The sequence below is a fragment of the Callithrix jacchus genome, chromosome 14 (genome assembly GCF_049354715.1).
Source record: "Callithrix jacchus isolate 240 chromosome 14, calJac240_pri, whole genome shotgun sequence".
NCBI lineage: Eukaryota > Metazoa > Chordata > Mammalia > Primates > Cebidae > Callithrix > Callithrix jacchus.
This window is the reverse complement of record NC_133515.1, coordinates 1491647-1511689: the sequence shown is the minus strand read 5'-3', so window position 1 is coordinate 1511689 and position 20043 is coordinate 1491647. Positions and strand designations below refer to the sequence as shown.

The 20043-nt window shown below is 41.1% G+C and overlaps 3 non-coding genes across 3 annotated transcripts; all 3 read right to left on the bottom strand.

Moving 5' to 3' along the window:
* Positions 1–9574: 9574 nt before the first annotated feature.
* LOC118151258 (U6 spliceosomal RNA) lies at positions 9575–9681 on the bottom strand. The gene has a single exon (XR_004739408.1). It is a non-coding gene; the product is annotated as a U6 spliceosomal RNA (small nuclear RNA).
* A 2617-nt stretch (positions 9682–12298) lies between these two features.
* LOC118151259 (U6 spliceosomal RNA) lies at positions 12299–12405 on the bottom strand. Its single transcript, XR_004739409.1, has one exon. It is a non-coding gene; the product is annotated as a U6 spliceosomal RNA (small nuclear RNA).
* A 1728-nt stretch (positions 12406–14133) lies between these two features.
* On the bottom strand, positions 14134–14240 carry LOC144579400 (U6 spliceosomal RNA). The gene has a single exon (XR_013526834.1). It is a non-coding gene; the product is annotated as a U6 spliceosomal RNA (small nuclear RNA).
* Between the last annotated feature and the right edge of the window lie 5803 nt (positions 14241–20043).

The following is a 20043-nucleotide window of genomic DNA, read 5'->3' as shown; positions in this document are numbered from 1 at the left end:
GAATTGCAGCTTAGCTCTTCATAAAATAAAACATTTACAAATAAGTCTCCAGTGTGGGCAACATAAATATAGAGAAAATATTTTACCCTCCTGTCAATGTTTCTCCAAATGTTGAAAATCTTCATTTAATCTGATGAATACATTGAAAAGGTCTTTTCCAGTTAAGAAGTCAAAATAACTCAATGTGAATTCAATAATTCATTTATATTTTCTGAACACGATTTTCTTTTGTGTGTTTAGGAATATAAGAGCTTAGATGCTGCATTGTTGCTTTGAGATGAGCAGTGATTACATAGAATACTTAAGTTTATTTTTCTCTATCTAAACAAAAAGAACACATTTATGATGCACAACTAACTATATATGGTAGAAATATGTATCTTCTCAAATTTCCTTATGGGATATCCGTATTTTCTAATGAGAAAATTTCCAGCCACACATAAAAAATAACTCAAGGGAAGATGTAAAAATTGGACCTGAAATTGCAATATCATGTATCTTCTTTGTTGAAGGAAGGAAGGTAAAAAAGAAGGATTATTTCATTCTAATTTTATTTTACTCTTCTTAGCTGTTATTTGTACTAATATTCTGTAAAATGGGAAATATGCTAAGAAAAAATGATTATTTTTTCTATTACATGATTCTAGTGCATGGCTTCATTGACAATGTCACATTACTGTGGTAGAATAACAGCCGACCTTATGAAACAAAACCAACATAATATCTGTGATTAGAATCTGGACATTTATAAATGTAGGTCTTGATTTCAAACATCTTTATCCATGATAGATTATATACCTCCTAATTTTTGATTAGAGAAAGATGATCTTGTGAGTACATTAGAATTTAAAGTCCTAAATTTATATTCAGCATTACTACAACAAATATATACACTTTGTGCATACCTTTATAAATTCTGTGGAAAGAAAATATAACTTTTTTCTCAGTAGACATCACTGAAGTTAACTGGCGGTCACAATTTTTACACTGTATGCAGCAAACACCCTTGCAAGTCTGTCTGCAACCTGATCACTCAAGAAAAAATGCATCACACAGTCTCCAGAGGAGAAGGGAAGAAATTAACAGGCTTGTTTCTGGGGGTAGTAGAGAGAAATAAAATAAAACCTAATTGATGAGTGTCCCATGGGCAAGAGTTGAACTGGAGATGTGTACAACTAGCAGCAAGAGTGTGGGAAAAGTACAAGGCAAATAGCTTTCTCCATTCATTTTGTTCTGTAGGTTAATTTTTTTTTAATATTCAAAACATTTATTATGGTTTTAATTTTTTAAAACTATATACTTTAAAGGGGTGGGAAAATGTTAAATACTTTACGTTAGATAGGCCTGGTTATTACTATGGTAACTTTTTCCGGTTCATACATTCATGTGTGCAGGGAACATATATAAATATCCACACGCATACATCCACATACACTGCCTCGAGGGCTAGAAAGGAATTACACTTATTGGCCACACACAGCAGTTTTGGGTGTTGGAAAAATACTTGTTTCTGCTGTAAGATTCTAGGATGTCAGCTACTTCACAGTTCATAGATAAATGAACACATCAATATTAAAATTTCAAATTTGTATATGACTGAGACAGACTGAAATATACTAAACCCTCTGTCTGGTACAGAGCTACAAATGCAAGTTAGCTTTTTTTGTTTTCTTTTTTTCAGATGGAATCTTGCTCTGTCTTCTGGGCTGGAGTAGAGTGGAGTGCAGTGGTGCTATCTTGGCTCACTGCAACGTCCACTGCCCTGGTTCAATTAATTCTCTGCCTTAGCTTCCCTAGTAGCTGGACTTACAAGGACCCATCACCACACCTGGCTATATTTTTTAATATTCTTCTAGTAGAGACAGGGTTTCACCATCTTGGCCAGGCTGGTCTTGAACTCCTGACCTTGTGATCCACCTGTCTCCTCCTCCTAAAGTGCTGGGATTACAGCTGTGAATCACTGTACCTGGCCATGTTAGCTCTTTTAATGTTCTCATGTGATTGGGAAAATGGACAAATATTAAAGTTAGCCTCCATACACGATTTACTCATTTCCTTCAGCCTCTCTGTGAGTGACATAACAATTACATCTTGCTATTTTTTAGTATTTTGATGTATTATCAATATTCCAAAGACTGAAAAACTATATGTTTAGCAAATGCTGTAGAGAGACTAAAGATAATATAAGATAATAAGGATCAATAATGTAAATACTGAATTCTACTAAGTATTTAAATAAACCATAAAGCTGCACTAAATAATTGCAACTTACCACCTTTCTTTTTTATATACTCCCATCGAACTCACTACTTCAACTCAGATATTTTTTACAGACTTTATTCCAGTTAATCCTCCTCCTCTCTAAATTTTCATATGTCTAGAACAAATTTTAGGCTAGAATTTACAAGTTTTAAAATTATTCAGTGAAATATTGAGGAGCTGCTTCTTATCTCATAGATACTTCGGCAAGTCATTTGAACTTTCTCAGATGATAAAACTTGGGCTTAGGGTAGGAATCTCACTAATTTGTTCTGGTTTCAAAATTTTTTGCTTAATATGAAGGCATTGTGTTAAAACATTTAAAGAATGTGATCGTAATTCCAAGACAAATCTTGACCACCAATGACACTGGCTGGAAGGGTCTAAAATATATTCTGACATTATGTTTATCAGGTATCAGTAGGTAAAAACTATATTTTTTCCCTATGAATAATAAAATTTATGTCCAATATTCTTAATATGAGTCTGAAAAGTATTACTTAAATGTTTTTCTTTATTTTAAATGAATGGAGATTAAAATACCACCTAATATATCACTAATTGAAATACTTTCAAATAATAATGATAATAAAACTACAACTTTATTTTACTCATCCTGTGTGGTGAATTATACATGGTGGTTTACATATGTTATTTTATTTAATCCCATGGGCCACATTGATTGCTACCATTTTTGGAGGGTTAAAAATAAAGCAACCATAGAGAAAGCTCTTTATATAATTTATTTCTGGATGTTACCCAAGAGACAGCCACTGTGTACCCATTACTAGACATATTATTTCTTGCCCTGATGAGCAAGGACAATGCAGCATATATTTCATGTGAAATTTTGAAATTGAGGAAATAAACACATCGAAATAAGAAACTTGTTAAAGATTACAAATCAGATAATTTTGAATATATTAAAAATTTTATTGGGAAATTTTAAATATTTAGTGATTAATAAATATTTAAGGTGGAGGTGGAGCGAGATGGCTATATAGAACCCTCCAGTGATCCCAGCAACATAAAATTGAACAACTATCCACACAAAAATTTACCTTTTTAAGAACAAAAACAAAGTGAGAGATCACAGTACCTGGTTTTAACATGGTATCAGGGAAAGAAGCGCTCCAGAGGGTGGGAAAGCCAGTTTTCAATTGTCTGTGCCACTCCTCCCTTATCTCCCAGAAGCACAGCCTGGCATAAAGAAAGAATCTGTGTGGTTGGTAAAGAGACAGTAAGGTGATTTGGGACTTAACATTGGAACTCTGTGGTGCTCTGTCACACTGGAAAACAACACAAAGCAGAATTCGGCTGGCAATCTCAGAGTATTTAGAGCAGCATTAGCAAAAGGGTAATCATCCATCCCTCCCAATGGTTGGAATCTGAGTTCTGGCTAGTCCAAAAATGCTTAAGTACTTAGTATGCTAAAGTACTTAGTGTGATAAAGTTCTCTGGAGTACTAAGTTAATTTGAAAGGCAGTCTAGGCCACAATGACTGCAATTCCTGGGCACGTTGTATTCCCATGCTGGGCTCAGAGACAGTGGACTTGGGGTGGATGTGACCAGTGAGATGCCAGACAGGACAGCCAAGGGAGTACTTACTTTACCCCTCCCTGACCTCTAAGCAGCATAATTTGCAGCTTCAAAAGAAACTCTTCTGCTAGAGGAAAATAGAAGGAAGAGTAAGAACTTGCTCTTACAATCTTCATACCAGCTCAGCCACAGAAGTGCTAAGCAGAGGCTTGAAGTCCCCATTCCATGCCCCAGCTTCTGTATGACATTTTTAGACCTTCTTTAGACCAAAAGAAAACTCTCTTCCCTGAAGGGAGACCCAGTCCTTGCAGGATTCATTACCAGCTGACTAAGGAGCCCTTCAGCCTTAAATAAAGATCAGCAGTAGCCAGGCAGTAATGGCATTGGGTGAGGCCCAGTACTGTGCTTGCTTCAGGTATGACCCAGCACATTTCCAGCTGTGGTGGCTATGGGGAGAGACGTCTGCTTGAGGAAAGGAGAGAGGGGAATTAAAACAACTTTGTCTTGCAACCTGAAAACTAGCTCAGTCACCATAAAATAAGGCACCAAGCACAGTCTTAGAGTCCTCAATCTCAGGCCTTAGTTCCTAAATGGTATTTGTAGACCCGCCCTGGGCCAGAAGGGAAACTGCTACCCTGAAGGGAGAGTCCCAGGCCTGGCAGGCTTCATTACCTGCTTACTAATGGATTCTTGGGCACTGGATAAACATCAGCTGCAACCAAGCAGTAGAAACTATGGGCTTGGGGTGGTGGTGACAACAGGCAGCGACACCAGTTTGAGGTAACAAAGAAGAAAAAGTCCAGAGGACTTTGTCTTGCAACTTGGGCACCAACTCAGCCACAGTAAAATAAGGCACCAGCCAGACACCCATAGTTCCTAATTCCAGGCCCTAGCTCCTGAATAGCGTTTGTAGACCCACCCTGAACTGAAAGAAAACCATAATTAAAAAGGAATCATTTGTAGGTCCACTATCAAAGTCCCCCAAAATAGCTCAGAAAGATCATGCATAGCTTTACTCATATGATATTCAATTTTAAAACAGGTTTTATTAGGTAAACATGAAAATATAATGTATAAAATTTTACCTATTAATATATGTTTGAGTACCTACTGAGGCCAGACACTGTTGCATTTATGAACATTAATTCATTTAATTATCAAAACCTCAAGCGGTGTATATTTTTGTTTTGTCCATAAATTACTTCACATTCTGTACTAATTGCATTTGCTTATCTATCGACATCTCCACCTTCTCTCTTTTCTCCCATTTTATTGTCACTCATTTAATTTTTCTGGGAAATAAAGCTGTCTGGGTCTTCCTCGCTTCTCTTTCTAATTCATTGTTACTGCACAGATGCTGCATCTCTTTCAATGCCTTACTGTTCATTTTTCAATTTTCTCCCACCTCAATTGCTAGCATGACTCTAGAAATTTCAGCCCTTGCATAACAAAAATTTAGAATTTAAAAGTCTTTTTGTTCTTTAGCAGCAGGAAAATTTTACTGTGGAGGCCAAAGACAACATAGACTGGTTTTCTCCTTGGGATTTCTTTTGTAAATTACTCCAATTACACTTGAGTAATAGAAATGACTTCAACTCTCATTCAGAAATAAAACACAATAGAGTCAGGAAAAACATCACAAAGATTAATATTTAAGGATATCTTATATAGGTATTCCATGTACCAATGAAAATGTAATAAAAATATTTGTAACTATATTAGTCATGTGCCTATCATATTTACCAAGATTATTTTATTTACAGTCTCCTGTAACTTCCTTTTTTCTTAGTTTTTTATTTTTTAATGCAGCTTTTTCCTTGTGCTATGTCAGCTATTATGTTATCCTTGACCTTATAGCCTGACCCTGTTTCGATTCATATAAACTTTGACTTGAAAATTAAACCAAGTATTTCACATGTGTCATTATACTAGAAAACAGTCCTTTGAAAATTTTTGGAGGACCCACATGAGGAGCACATCATAGTTTGGATTGCATTTACCAATTCTCCAATAAATATGAATTTACTCAGAGTAAGTACTTTTCACAGGTCATAGCTAAGGAAAAGTTCTTTGGTTCTTAACTTAACCTCGCTTCTCATCCATTGCTCTCATTTGTGAAAATATATTATTCTTTCTTCTTCATATGTTATTCAGAAGTCAATAATGTTCACTGCATATCACATTCTAAAAACAGAAGTTACATTGAAGTACATTTATCCTAGAATAAAGAACAAAAGTGGAAATTCCAACAAATTATTTTTTTTCTTGTTTCTTAAATTTGAGCTACAAGCAAATTACTAATTTTAAATAAATGGTATAATTAGGCCCATCTGTCAAACAGAAGCATTATTATTTTCTAGGCTATATTATAATAAAATATCATAATAAAAATAAAAATAAGCCCAGTCGTGGTGGCTCATGACTATAATCCCAGCTATTTGGGAGGCCGAGGTGGGTGAATCACAAGGCCAAGAGATCGAGACCATCCTGGCCAACATGGTGAAACCCTGTCTCTACTAAAAAATACAAAAATTAGCTGGGCATGGTGGCGAATGCCTGTAGTCCCAGCTACTTGGAAGGCTGAGGCAGGAGCATTGCTTGAACCCAGGAGGTGGAGGTTGCAGTGAGGTGAGCTTGAGCTAGTGCACTCCAGCCTGGAGCCTGGCACCTGGTTACAGAGCGAGACTCTATCTCAAAAAAAATAAATAAATAATAAAATAACAAAAATATCAAGATACATTATTCTGCCTGGGGCTATTGTTCACCAATACTTTTTAGATAAACAGGTATTTTCTTTCCTGAAACATACATGTTTATGTTGGCTCCCTTTACTACTTAAGGATCATCTCTGAACAAACATAATTTCTTGTGACAAGCATTCAGATGATGATAAAAGAGAAAGAATGTCATTTTTGGCAGCATCTTGTTTCATTTTTTTATGTTACTTTTAAAAAATACTTAGGTTATATTCAAATCTACATCTCCCTTATCCAAAAACATGGATGGCCCTAGTTCTATAGTGCGTGCTTCCCTTCGCATTTAAAGTAGCTTGTTTCCTCATATTTGTTTTGTTATTGAGTTTACACTGTGCATACTTCATCTGGGTCTTCACCTGGGTTGAGCATATACCTTTCAAAGAGATTTGTACTTGCTTCTGCCAGGTACCCTGGACAACTTAGTTTCTTAGTAGTATTTTCAATGGTTAAGATGTCCTGTAATTAATAGAGAATGTAAATTTGAAGCCCAAATTAGTGAAATAAAGAGGGGGTTATTTATTGGCTCACATTATGGGGGATTTTAAGCAATTGACTTGCTTCAGGTAAGGAATTCTACGTCTCCATCAGTCTGCTTTGCTTCCTATAAATTGGGTTTATTCTTAATGAGAGTTTTACTGGGATACTGAAGATGTTTCGGTGGACTAGGCATAGCATTATAGTCTAAAGGAGTCACCACCCTTGAACAATGATTGTCTAGGAGAATGGGGTACCATGACTCAATTGTGTGTCATGTGTGTCATAAATGAAGGCAAGGCCACCGACAACCTCATGAGCTCCATTGATAAAATAAACACATGTATGTGTAGTAAATGATGGCAGTGTTTACAGGTAAGGGGACAGTGTAAGGTAGGTGATGTTATCATGTAGCCCATGAGAACAAAGACTGTCTAAACCTCTGCATCCTAATACTGACTCCACCTTCCAAAGTCATTTGAGATCAAACTTAACTGGTAAGAGATCTTTTAAGAGGGATGAAAATGTTCTAAAACTGGATGATGTGGTTAACTCTTTACACTTACTAAAATTGTTAAATTTGTCCTAACAACAGATAAATTTATTGTATATAAATTAAAGTTTATTAAATCTGTTTAAAAAACAAAGAACAATTGTAAAGAAAAGCATCTCTTTACCATAGCTTTCTTCGTTGTCTCATTTTTCCATTTACACTGATCCTCAGTGATTTTTAATTAGATGTTAGTTTAATTTCCTGGGATGTTCGTTTCCATTCTTATCCATCCAGATATTTCTATTAGTGAAAAATATTAGATTAGTTGGCCTTTCCAGTAATTTCTCCTTCTTTAATTATATATCAAATAATTTTCTTAATATTGCTAGACCATCTCTGGTGAACTTTTTATGTTCCAGAATAAATATATAATTTTTTTTTGAGATGGAGTTTCACTCTTGTTACCCAGGCTGGAGTGCAATGGCACGATCTTGGCTCACCGCAACCCCCACCTCCTGGGTTCAGGAAATTCTCCTGCCTCAGTCCCCTTAGTAGCTGATCATGCCTAGCTAATTTTTTGTGTTTTTAGTAGAGACAGGTTTTCACCATGTTGACCAGGATAGTCTCAATCTCTTGACCTCATAATCCACCTGCCTCAGCCTCCCAAAGTGCTGGGATTACAGACTTGAGCCACTGTATAATTTCTTTTATAATTATTATTATTGATTATTTTAATTAAGTTTGTCCAAAAGAACACAATTGAATGCATAGATTCACACTTGTGTTTTGAGTTATAACTCCATTATTGATAACTCTATGCATTTGCTAGGGCTACCATAAAAAGTATCAGAAATTGGTTGGTTAGACAACAGATATATATTTTTTTCACTTCTGGAGACTTGAAGTCCTAGATAAAAGTGCAGTCAAAATTTTGTTTTCTGAGGATCATTAAGGATGGACCATCCCTAGGCTTCTCTCCTTGGCCATTTTCATCTTATATCTTCATGTCATCTTATTTTCAAGATGTTTTGTGTACAAATTCTTTTCCTCTATAAATACTAGTTACATACATTCTGAATTATATGGGGCTGAGACTTCAACATATAAATTTTGGAAGGAGCACATTTTGCCCATGACAATACTTTTCTCTTTTTGAAACAAAATTTAATCAGTGATATTGTTTCAATAACGCATAGGCTGGAATAGACATGTGACAAAAGGTAGTGAAGAATCTTACTTAAGGGGAAAGCTCTACTTCTGAAGAAAATCAATATTTTGATTATCTGCAGAAGTTTCAATACCAATACTATACTTTGCTTTTATGTGTCTGTTTGCCTTCTTTCTTATATTATTTCTTACAAAAAATAGTAAATTAAAAGCAATTATATATATATTTTTTGCATCAAATTACTTTTAATTAATTTTCTAGCCAGGATCACACTAAATAAGACCTCACTAGAGTCCCATATGCAGCCATTTCTACTAAAGAATGGCACAGAATGCTCTGCTATGAGCCACAAGTAGCACAGTCATCATGTCTCCCAAGCACAGGTTGCTGCAGTGAGCCACCCTTTTTTTTTCCTTTCGTGTTTATATTCTTCTCAACTACATTTCAGTTTCCTAAAGGTCCCTGCCACACAGAGTTCTTTTAGGGATTAATCTAGAAGGAAAAAAAAGTAGAAGCCAACATCCATCCTCGAAGAAAAAAAGTAAATCCATTTCATGGTGAACTTCAGCTTCCTGACAAATTTGAGATCAGTTTTCTGCAGTCTAAACATAGTCTTCCATGACATGAGAGAGTGTGATCAGATACTGCCAGCTCAGGGAAGCCAAGAGCATGACAAAGTACAGGTAGATGGGCGAGTAGTGGCTTCGGGAGATCAGCTGACAGTTGGGAAGATTCTGCGTCAGAATGGATGCCTCCCAAGTAACTGGGGTTGAACATGTAAACACCACCAGGTCCAACTAATTTCCTGTTTATTTTTGTGAACCTAAAATCTATCTGTATTTGATTTGTACAAAACAGCCACAACGGCAAAACTAAATGAATAAATAATAAATGGAACGCTGCACAGCTTAGCGTGTCATCCTTGCACTGAGGCCAGTCGGGCCTTCTATGTAGCGTCCCAATTTTAGTGTATGTGCTGCCGAAGCGAGCACATGCCATGCCCGGCTCAGCTTTTTTATTACTTTCGGTTTTTATGTTGTTTATAGCAAGCGGGTAGTGCTGAGTGGTTCGAGGCCAGTCTCGAATTTGTGATCTCACTGTCGGCCCAGCTCGACATTCCACTGTGATGGGATTACAGGTGTGAGGCGCCGAGCCTAACCCAAGTTTTGTTTTTGTTCTAAAGACGGAATTTTCCCATGTTGGTCGGGCGGGTCTCAAACCTGCATCCTCAAAATCTCCTTCCGCGTTGTTCTTTGAAGCTCCTAAATGACAGGTTTCTGTGGGCCACCGTACTCGGCAGGCCGAGTTTTCTGTTAAAAAAAGAGAAAATAGAGACTGTGCCTGGCACTGTGACTAAAGCCAGCAATCCTAGCCATTTGGGAGGTCGAGATGGGCAGTTCACCTGAAGTCACGAGTTCCGGGTCAGCCTGGGCATCTCAGTGAAAAACAATTTCTCTTAAAAAAATAAGTAAAACTGGAAAAAAATAGAAATCAGACAAATAAGTGTCCAAAATTGAAACAAAATGCGGTGCCGGTTGGCTCAACCCCATGCCCTGCCTTTCTTTATGACGTATTGTTTCCCTCTTGTCACCCAGGCTGGAGTGCAACAGTGCGATCTTGACTTATTGCAACAACTTCCTCCTGGGTTAAAATGATCGTCCTGCTGATGCCTCCAAAGTAAATGGAGTTGCAGGTGTCACCTTCACCACATCCAGCTAACAACCAATTTTTTTTTTTTTTTGGTATCTCAAATCTATCTGTATTTGATTTCTACTAAATAGCAGCATGGGCAAAAAAAAATACAAAACGCTGCACACAATTGCTTGTCAATTTTGCCCTGTGGCCACGCCGGCCTTCTGTGTTGCATCCCAATTTTAGTGTAGGTGCTGCCGAAATGAGCACATGCAATGCCTGTCTCAGCTTTTTTATTGTTATATGTGTTTTATAGAGAGAGGGTTGCACTGTGTCGTTCGAGGCGAGTCTCCATATGGTGGCCTAATGATCCGCCCGCCTCAACATTCCAATGTTCTCGGATTACAGGCGTGAGTCGCTGAGCCCAGCCCAAGTTTTGTTTTGGTCTTGAAGACGGAGTTTCAACATGTTGGTCGGGCTGGTCTTGAACCCACATCCTCGTGAGATCCACACCCCTTGGTCTTCGAAGCGACTGGATGAGAGGCTCCCATGATGCACCGTTTTTGGCCGCCGGATTTTATTGTTAAAAAAGAAATGAGGGAGACTGTGCCGGGCACTTTGGCTCACGCCAGCAATCCCAGCCCTTAATAGGCCGAGATGGGCTGGTCACCTGCCATCTCCAATTCTGGGTCAGCCTGGTGATCCAGGTGAAAACCCACCCCACTTAAAAAAGAAAACAAGAAATAGTAAACAAGAGAAATCAGACAGATTCGTGTGCACAATTGGAACAAAACCAAGTGCTGGGTGACTCCCCCCACCCCACCTTTTGTTATGACATACTGCTTTCCTCTTGTCACCCAGAATGGACTGCAACACAGCGATCTTGGCTTATTGCGACAACTGCCTAGTGGGTTCAAGCGATCGTCCTGCCGATGCCTCCCAAGTAACCGAGGTTGAATGTGTCAACACCCCCAGGTCCAGCTAACTTTCTGTTTACGTTTGTGAACCTATAATCTATCTGTATTTGATTTGTTCAAAACAGCCACAATGGCAAAACTAAATGAATTAATAAAAAATGGAACACTGCACGGCCTAGCATGTCATCCTTGCGCTGAGGCCAGGCCCGCATTCTTTTTAGCGTCATAATTTTAGTGTACGTGCTGCCGAAGCGAGCACGTGCCATGCCCGGATCAGCTTTTTTATTTCTTTCAGTTTTTATGTTGTTTATAGCAAGCGGGTAGCGCTGTGTCATTCAAGGCCAGTCTTGAATTGGTGATCTCACTGTCTGTACGCCTCAATATTCCACTGTGATGAGATTACAGGTGTGAGGCGCCGAGCCTAACCCAAGTTTGGTTTTCGTTCTAAAGACGGAATTTTTCCATGTTGGCCGTATGCGTCTTTAACCCACATCCTCGAAATTTCTTTCCGAGTTGGTCTTTGAAGCACCTAAATGACAGGCTCCTGTGGACCACTGTACCTGGCAGGCCGAATTTCTTGTTACAAGAAAAGAACAGAGAGACTGTGCCCGGCGCTGTGACTAACGCCAGCTATCTTAGCCATTAGGGAGGTCGAGGTGGGCGGTTCACCCGAGGTCACGAGTTCCGGGTCAGCCTGGGCATCTCCGTGAAAACCATTTCACTTAGAAAACAAGAAGTAGAAATAGAAAATAAGACAGATTAGTGTGCCCAATTGGAACGAAATGAGGTGCAGAGTGGCTTCATCCCATGCCCTGCCTTTCTTTATGACTTATTGTTTCTCCCTTGTCACCCAGGCTGGAGTACAACAGTGCGATCTTGACTTATTGCAACAACTACCTCCTGGGATTCAGCGATCGTTCTGCCAATGCCTCCCAAGTAACTGGGGTTGAAGGTGTTCACATCACCACATTCAGCTAAATTTCAATTTTTCTTTTTTGGTACCTCAAATCTATCTGTATTGGATTTCTAAAATACAGCCGCATGAACTAAAAAAAAAAAAAAAAATACAAACCGCTGCACACATTTGCGTGTCAGTCTTGCGCTGCGGCCACGCCAGCCTTCTGTGTTGCATCCCAATTTTAGTGTAGGTGCTGCCGAATCGAGCACATGCAATGCCTGTCTCAGTGTTTTTATTGTTATATCATTATATGTATTTTATAGAGAGAGGGTGGCACTGTGTCGTTCGAGGCGAGTCTCGATATTGTGGCATAACGATCCGGCCACCTCAGCATTCCAAATTTTTGGGATTACAGGCATGATTCGCCGAGCCCAGCCCAAGTTTTGTTTTCATCTTATAGACGGGGTTTCGCCATGTTGGTTGGGCCTGTCTGGAACCCGCAACCTCGCAAGATCCACACCCCTTGGTTTTTGAAGCGCCTGGATGACAGGCTCCCATGATGCACCATACTTGGCCGCCGGATTTTATTGTTAAAAAAAAGTGAGGAAGACTGTGCTGGGCGCTTTGACTCACGACAGGTATCTCAGCCCTTTAATAGGCTGAGATGGGCATGTACCCTGCGGTCACAAGTACTGGGTCAGCGTGGGCATCCAGGTGAAAATCCACCCCACTTAATAAAGGAGAAGAAGAAATAGTAAACAAGAGAAATCAGACAGATTAGTGTGCACAATTGGAACAAAACCAGGTGCCAGGAGACTCCACCACCCGCCTTGTATTTCTTTATGACGTACTGCCTTCCTCTTGTCACCCCGGCTGGAGTGCAACACTGTGATCTCAGCTTATTGTAAAAACTGCCTTGTGGGTTCCAGCGATCGTCCTGTGGATGCCTACCAAGTAACTGAGTTTGAATGTGTCACACGACCAGGTCCAGCTAACTTTCTGTTTATTTCTGTAAACCTAAAATCTATCTGTATTTGATTTGTACAAAACAGCCACAATGGCAAAACTAAATGAATTAATAAAAAAATGGAACACTGCACAGCTTAGCATGTCATCGTTGCGCTGAGGCAAGGCCGGCCTTCTATGTAGCGTCCCAATTGTAGTGTACTTGCTGCCAAAACGAGCACATGTTGTGCCTGGCTCAGCTTTTTTATTTCTTTCGGTTTTGATGTTGTTTATAGCAAGTGAATAGTGCTGTGTCGTTCGAGGCCAATATCGAATTTGTTATCTCACTGTCCACCTGGCTCGAAATTCCACTGTGATGGGATTACAGGTGTGAGGCACCGAGCCTAACCCAAGTTTTGTTTTTGTTCTGAAGACGGAAATTTCCCATGTTGGTTGGGCGGGTCTCTAACCCGCATCCTTGAAATTTCTTTTTGCGTTGGTCTTCGAAGAGCCTAAATGAAAGGTTCCTGTGGGCCACCGTACCTGGCAGGCCGAGATTCATGTTAAAAAAAGAGAACAGACAGACTTTGCCCAGCACTGTGTCTAGCACCAGCTATCCTAGCCATTTGGGAGGTCGAGGTGGGGGGTTCACCTGAGGTCACGAGTTCTGGGTCAGCCTGGGCATCTCGGTGAAAACCCATTTCACTTATAAAAAAAGAAGTAGAAAAAGAAAATAACAGAAATCAGACAGATTCCTGTGCACAATTAGAACCAAACGAGGTGCCAGGTGGCTCCACCCCATGCCCTGCCTTTTATTATAACATATTGTTTTCCTCTTGTCACCCAGGCTGGAGTGCAACAGTGCGATCTTGACTTATTGCAACAACTGCCTCCTGGGTTCCAGTGATCGTCCTGCCAATTCCTCCCAAGAAACTGCGATTGCAGTTGTCCACATCACCGCATCCAGCTAACTTTCAATTTTATTTTATTTTTTGGTAACTCAAATCTATCTGTATTTGATTTCTAAACAAGAGCCGCACAGGCAAAAAAAAAAAAATACAAAATGCTGCAGACATCTGCGTGTCAGTCTTGCACTGCAGCCATGCTGGCCTTCTGTGTTGTGTCCCAATTTTAGTGTAGGTGCTGCCAAATCGAGCACATGAAATGCCTGTCTCAGCGTTTATATTGTTATTTGGTTATGTTTTTTATAGGGAGAGGGTTGCACTGTCGTTCGAGGCAAGTCTCGATATTGTGGCCTAAAAACCGGCCGCCTTGGCATTCCAAAGTTCTCTGATTACAGGCGTGAGTCGCCGAGCCCATCCCAAGTTTTGTTTTCATCTTAAAGACGGGGTTTTGCCATGTTGGTTGGGCCAGTCTCGAACCCGCATCCTCGAGAGATCCACAACCCTTGGTTTTTGAAGCGCCTGGATGAGAGGCTTTCATGATGCAACGTTTTTGGCCACCGGATTTTATTGTTAAAAAAGAAACGAGGAAGATGGTGCTGGGCACTTTGACTCACCCAAGCAATCTTAGCCGTTTAGTAGGCCGAGATGGGTGGGTCAAATGTGGTCAATATTTCTGGGTCAGCCTAAGCATCCAGGTGAAACCCCACACCACTTAAAAAAAGAGAAGAAGACATAGTAAACAAGAGAAATCAGACAGATTAGTGTGCACAATTGAAACAAAACCAGGTGCGCGGTGACTCCACCCCCAGGTCACCTTTCTTGATGGCGTACTGCTTTCCTCTTGTCACCCAGTGCAACACTGCAATCTTGGCTTCTTGCAACAAGTTTCTAGTGGGTTCCAGCGGTCGTTCTGCCAAATCCTTCCAAGAAACTGGGGTTGAATGTGTCAACACCACCAGGTCCAGCTAACTTTCTGTTTACTTTTGGGGACCTAAAATCTATCTGTATTTGATTTGTACAAAATAGCCACAATGACAAAACTAAATGAATAAATAAAAAATGAAACACTGCAAAGCTTAGCGTGTCATCTCTGCACTGAGGGCAGGCCAGCCTTCCATGTAGCATCCTAATTTTAGTGTACGTGCTGCCAAAGCGAGCACATGCTGTGCCCGGCTCAGCTTTTTTATTTCTTTTGGTTTTTATGTTGTTTATAGCAAGCGAATAGCACTGTGTTGTTCGAGGCCAGTCTCGAATTTGTGATCTCACTGTCCGCCCAGCTTGACATTCCATGGTCATGGGATTATAGGTGTGATGCACTGAGCCTAACCCAAGTTTTGTTTCCGTTCTGAAGACAAAAATTTGCCATGTTGGTCAGGCGTGTCTCAAACACACATCCTCGAAATTTATTGGCGTTGGTCTTCGAAGCACCTAACTGACAGGACACAATCAGGTCCAGCTAACGTTCGATTTTCTTTTGTGAACCTATCATCTATCTGTATCTGATTTGTACAAAACAGTTACAATGGCAAAACTGAAAGAATAAATAAAAAATGGAATGCTACTTAGCGTTTATTTTTGTGCTGAGGCCTTTTTGGGCTTCCATGTAGAGTCCCAATTTTAGTGTATGTGCTGCCTAAGTGAGCACATGCCATGCCCGGCTCAGCTTTTTTTATTTCTTTCAGTTTTTATGTGGTTTATAGCAAGCGGGTAGCACTGTGTCAGTCGAGGCCCGTCTCGAATCTGTGATCTCACTGTCCGCCCAGCTCGACATTCCACTGTCATGGGATTACAGGTTTGATGCACCGAGCCTAGCCCAAGTTTTGTTTCCGTTCTGAAGACGGAAATTTCCCATGGTGGTCGGGTGGGTCTCGAACTCGCATCCTCGAAATTTTTTTGCATTGGTCTACGAAGGGCCTAAATGACAGGTTCATGTGAGCCGCCATACCTGGCAGGCCGAGTTTCATGATAACAAAAGAGAACAGACAAACTTTGCCCAGCACTGTAACTAACAACAGCTATTCTAGCCATTTGGAAGGTCGAGGTGGGTGGTTCACCTGAGGTCACGAGTTCCGGGTCAGCCTAAGCATCTCGGTGAAAACCCACTTGACGTAAAAAAAAGTAGAAATAAAAATAACAGAAATCAGACAAATTAGTGTGCACAATCTGAACAAAACGAGGTGCCAACTGGCTCCACTTCACACCCCGCTTTTCTGTATGACATACTGCTTTTCTCCTGTCACACAGGCTGGAGTGAAACACTACGATCTCAGCTTATTGCCAAAACTGCACAGTGGGTTCCATCGGTCATTCTGCCGATGCCTCCCCAGTAAATGTGGTTGAATATGTCAATACCACCTGGAACGGACAACTTTCTGTTTATTTTTGTGAACCTAAAATTTATCTGTATTTGATTTGTACAAAACAGTTACAACAGCAAAACTAAATGAGTAAATAAAAACCGGAACACTGAGTAGCATTTTATCCTTGCCCTGAGGCCTTTTTGGGCTTCTATGTAGAGTCCCAATTTTAGTGTACGTGCTGCCAAAGTGAGCACATGCCATGCCCGGCTCACCTTTTTTTATTTCCTTCGGTTTTTATGTTGTTTATAGCAAGCGGGTAGCGCTGTGTCGTTCGAGGCCACTCTCGAATTTGGAATCTCACTGTCCACGCAGCTCGACATTCCACTCTCACGGGATTACAGGTGTGATGCGCCAAGCATAACCCAAGTTTTTTTTCCGTTCTGAAGACAGAAATTCCCCATGTTGGTTGGGTGGGTCTCGAACAGGCATCCTCGAAATTTTTTTGCGTTGGTCTTCAAAGCTCCTAAATGACAGGTTTCTGTGAGCCACGGTACCTGGCAGGCCGAGTTTCATGTTAACAAAAAAGAACAGAGAGACATTGCCCAGCACTGTGACTAACAACAGCTATCCTAGCAATTTGAAAGGTCGAGTTGGGGGGTTCACCTGAGGTCACGAGTTCTGGGTCAGCCTGGGCATCTCGGTGAAAACACACTTCACTTAAGGAAAAAAAGTAGAAAAAGAAAATAACAGAAATCAGACAAATTAGTGTACACAATCTGAACAAAACGATGTGCCAGGTGGATCAACCACCCACCCTGCCTTTCTGTATGATGTACTGCTGTCTTCCTGTTACCCAGGCTGGAGTGAAACACTGTGATCTCAGCTTACTGCCACAACCGCATTGTGGGTTCCAGCAGTCGTTCTGCCGATGCCTCCCAAGTAACTGTGGTTGAATGTGTCAACACCACCTGGAACAGACAACTTTCTGTTTATTTTTGTGAACCTAAAATCTATCTGTATTTGATTTGTACAAAACAGTTACAATGGCAAAACTAAATGAATAAAGAAAAAACGGAACGCTGCATAGTGTTTCTTCCTTGCGCTGAGGCCTTTTCCGGCTTCCATGTAGAGTCCCAATTTTAGTGTAGGTGGTGCTGAAGCGAGCACATACCAGGCCCGGCTCAGCTTTTTATATTTCTTTCAGTTTTTATGTTGTTTATAGCGAGCAAGTAACGCTGTGTCATTCGAGTCCAGCCTCGAATTTGTGATCTCACTTTCCGCCCGGATTGACATTCCACTGTCCTGGGATTACAGGTGTGATGCGCCGAGCCTAACCCAAGTTTTGTTTCCATTCTGAAGACGGAAATTTCCCATGTTGGTCTGGCGGTTCTCGAACACTCATACTCGAAATTTTTTTGCGTTGGTCTTCGAAGCGCCGAAATGACAGGTTTCTATGAGCCACTGTACCTGGCAGGCCGAGTTTCATGTTAACAAAAGAAAACAGAGAGACTTTGCGCAGCACTGTGACTAACACCAGCTCTCCTACCCATTTGGGAGGTCAAGGTGGACGTTTCACCAGAGGTCATGAGTTCCGGGTCAGCCTGGGCATCTCGATGAAAATTCACATCACATAAAGAAAAGAAGTAGAAAAAAAATAACAGAAATCAGACAACTTAGTGTGCACAATCTGAACAAAACGAGGTGCCAGGTGGCTCAACCCCCACCCCGCCTTTCTGTATGAGGTACTGCTTTCCTCCTGTCACCCGGGCTGGAGTGAAACACTGCGATCTCGGCTTATTGCCACAACTGCATAGTGGGTTCCAGTGGTTGTTCTGCCGATGCCTCCCAAGTAACTGTGGTTGAATGTTTCAACACCACCTGGAACGGACAACTTTCTGTTTATTTTTGTGAACCTAAAATCTATCTGTATTTGATTTGTACAAAACAGTTACAACGGCAAAATGAAATGAATAAATAAAAAATGGAACGCTCTGTAGCGTTTCTTCCTTGCTCTGAGGCCTTTTCTGGCTTCTACGTAGAGTCCTAATTTTAGTGTACGTGCTTCCGAAGCGGGCACATATAGTGCCTGGCTAAGCTCTTTGATTTCTTTTGGTTTTTATGTGGTTTATAGCAAGTGGGTAGTGCTGTGATGGTCGAGGCCCATCTCTAATTTGTGATCTCACTTTCCGCCTGGCTGGACATTCCACAGTCATAAAATTACAGGTGTGATGTGCCAAGCCTAACCCAAGTTTTGATTCCTTTCTGAACACGGAGATTTCCCATGTTGGTCGGGCGGGTCTCGAACACGCATCCTCGAAATTTTTCTTGTGTTGGTCTTCAAAGCGCCTAAAAGACAGGTTCCTGTGAGCCATTGTACCTGGCAGGTTGAGTTTCATGTTAACAAAAGAGAACAAAGAGACTTTGCCCAGCACTGTGACTGACACCAGCTATTCTAGCCATTTGGGAGGTCGAGGTGGGCAGTTCACCTGAGGTCATGAGTTCCGGGTCAGCCTGGGCATCTCGATGAAAACCCACGTCACTTAAAAAAAAAAGTAGATAAAGAAAATCACAGAAATTAGACAAATTAGTGTGCACAACCTGAACAAAACGTGGTGCCAGGTGGCTCCACGCCCCACCCCGCCTTTCTGTATGACGTACTGCTTTCCTCCTGTCACCCGGGCTGGAGTAAAACACTGTGATATTGGCTTATTGCCACAACTGTATAGTGGGTTCCTGTGGTCTTTCGGTCGATGCCTCCCAAGTAACGGTGTTTGAATATGTCAACACCACCTGAAAAGGACAACTTTCTGTTTATTTTTGTAAACCTAAAATCTATCTGTATTTGATTTGTACAAAACAGTTACAATGGCAAAACTAAATGAATGAATAAGAAACAGAAGGCTGGGCCGGGCGCGGTGGCTCAAGCCTGTAATCCCAGCACTTTGGGAGGCCGAGGCGGGTGGATCACGAGGTCAACAGATCGAGACCATCCTGGTCAACATGGTGAAACCCCGTCTCTACTAAAAATTACAAAAAAAATTAGCTGGGCACGGTGGCGCGTGCCTGTAATCCCAGCTACTCAGGAGGCTGAGGCGGGAGAATTGCCTGAACCCAGGGGGCGGAGGTTGCGGTGAGCTGAGATTGCGCCATTGCACTCCAGCCTGGGTAACAAGAGGGAAACTCCGTCTCAAAAAAAAAAAAAAAAAAAAAAAAAAAGAAACAGAAGGCTGCGTAGGGCTTCATTTTTGTGATGAGGTCTCTTTGGGCTTGTACGTAGAGTCCCAATTTTAGTGTACGCGCTGCCGAAGCGAGCACATGCCGTGTCCGGCTCAGCTTTTTTATTTTTTTCTGTTTATATGTGGTTTATATCAAGCTGGTAGTGCTGTGTCGGTCGAGGCCTGTCTCGAATTTGTGATCTCACTGTCCGCCCAGCTCGACATTCCACTGTCATGGGATTACAGGTGTGATGCGCTGAGCCTAACCCAAGTTTTGTTTCCATTCTGAAGATGGAGATTTCCCATGTCGGTCGAAAGGGTCTTAAAAAGGCATCCTTGAAATTTTTTTGCGTTGGTCTTCGAAGCACCTAAATGACAGGTTCCTGTGAGCCAGTGTACCTGGCAGGCCGAGTTTCATGTTAACAAGAGAGAACAGAGAGACTTTGCCCAGCACTGTGACTAACACCAGCTCTCCTAGCCATTTGGGAGGTCGAGGTGGGCGGTTCACCTGAGGTCAGGAGTTCCGGGTCAGCCTGGGCATC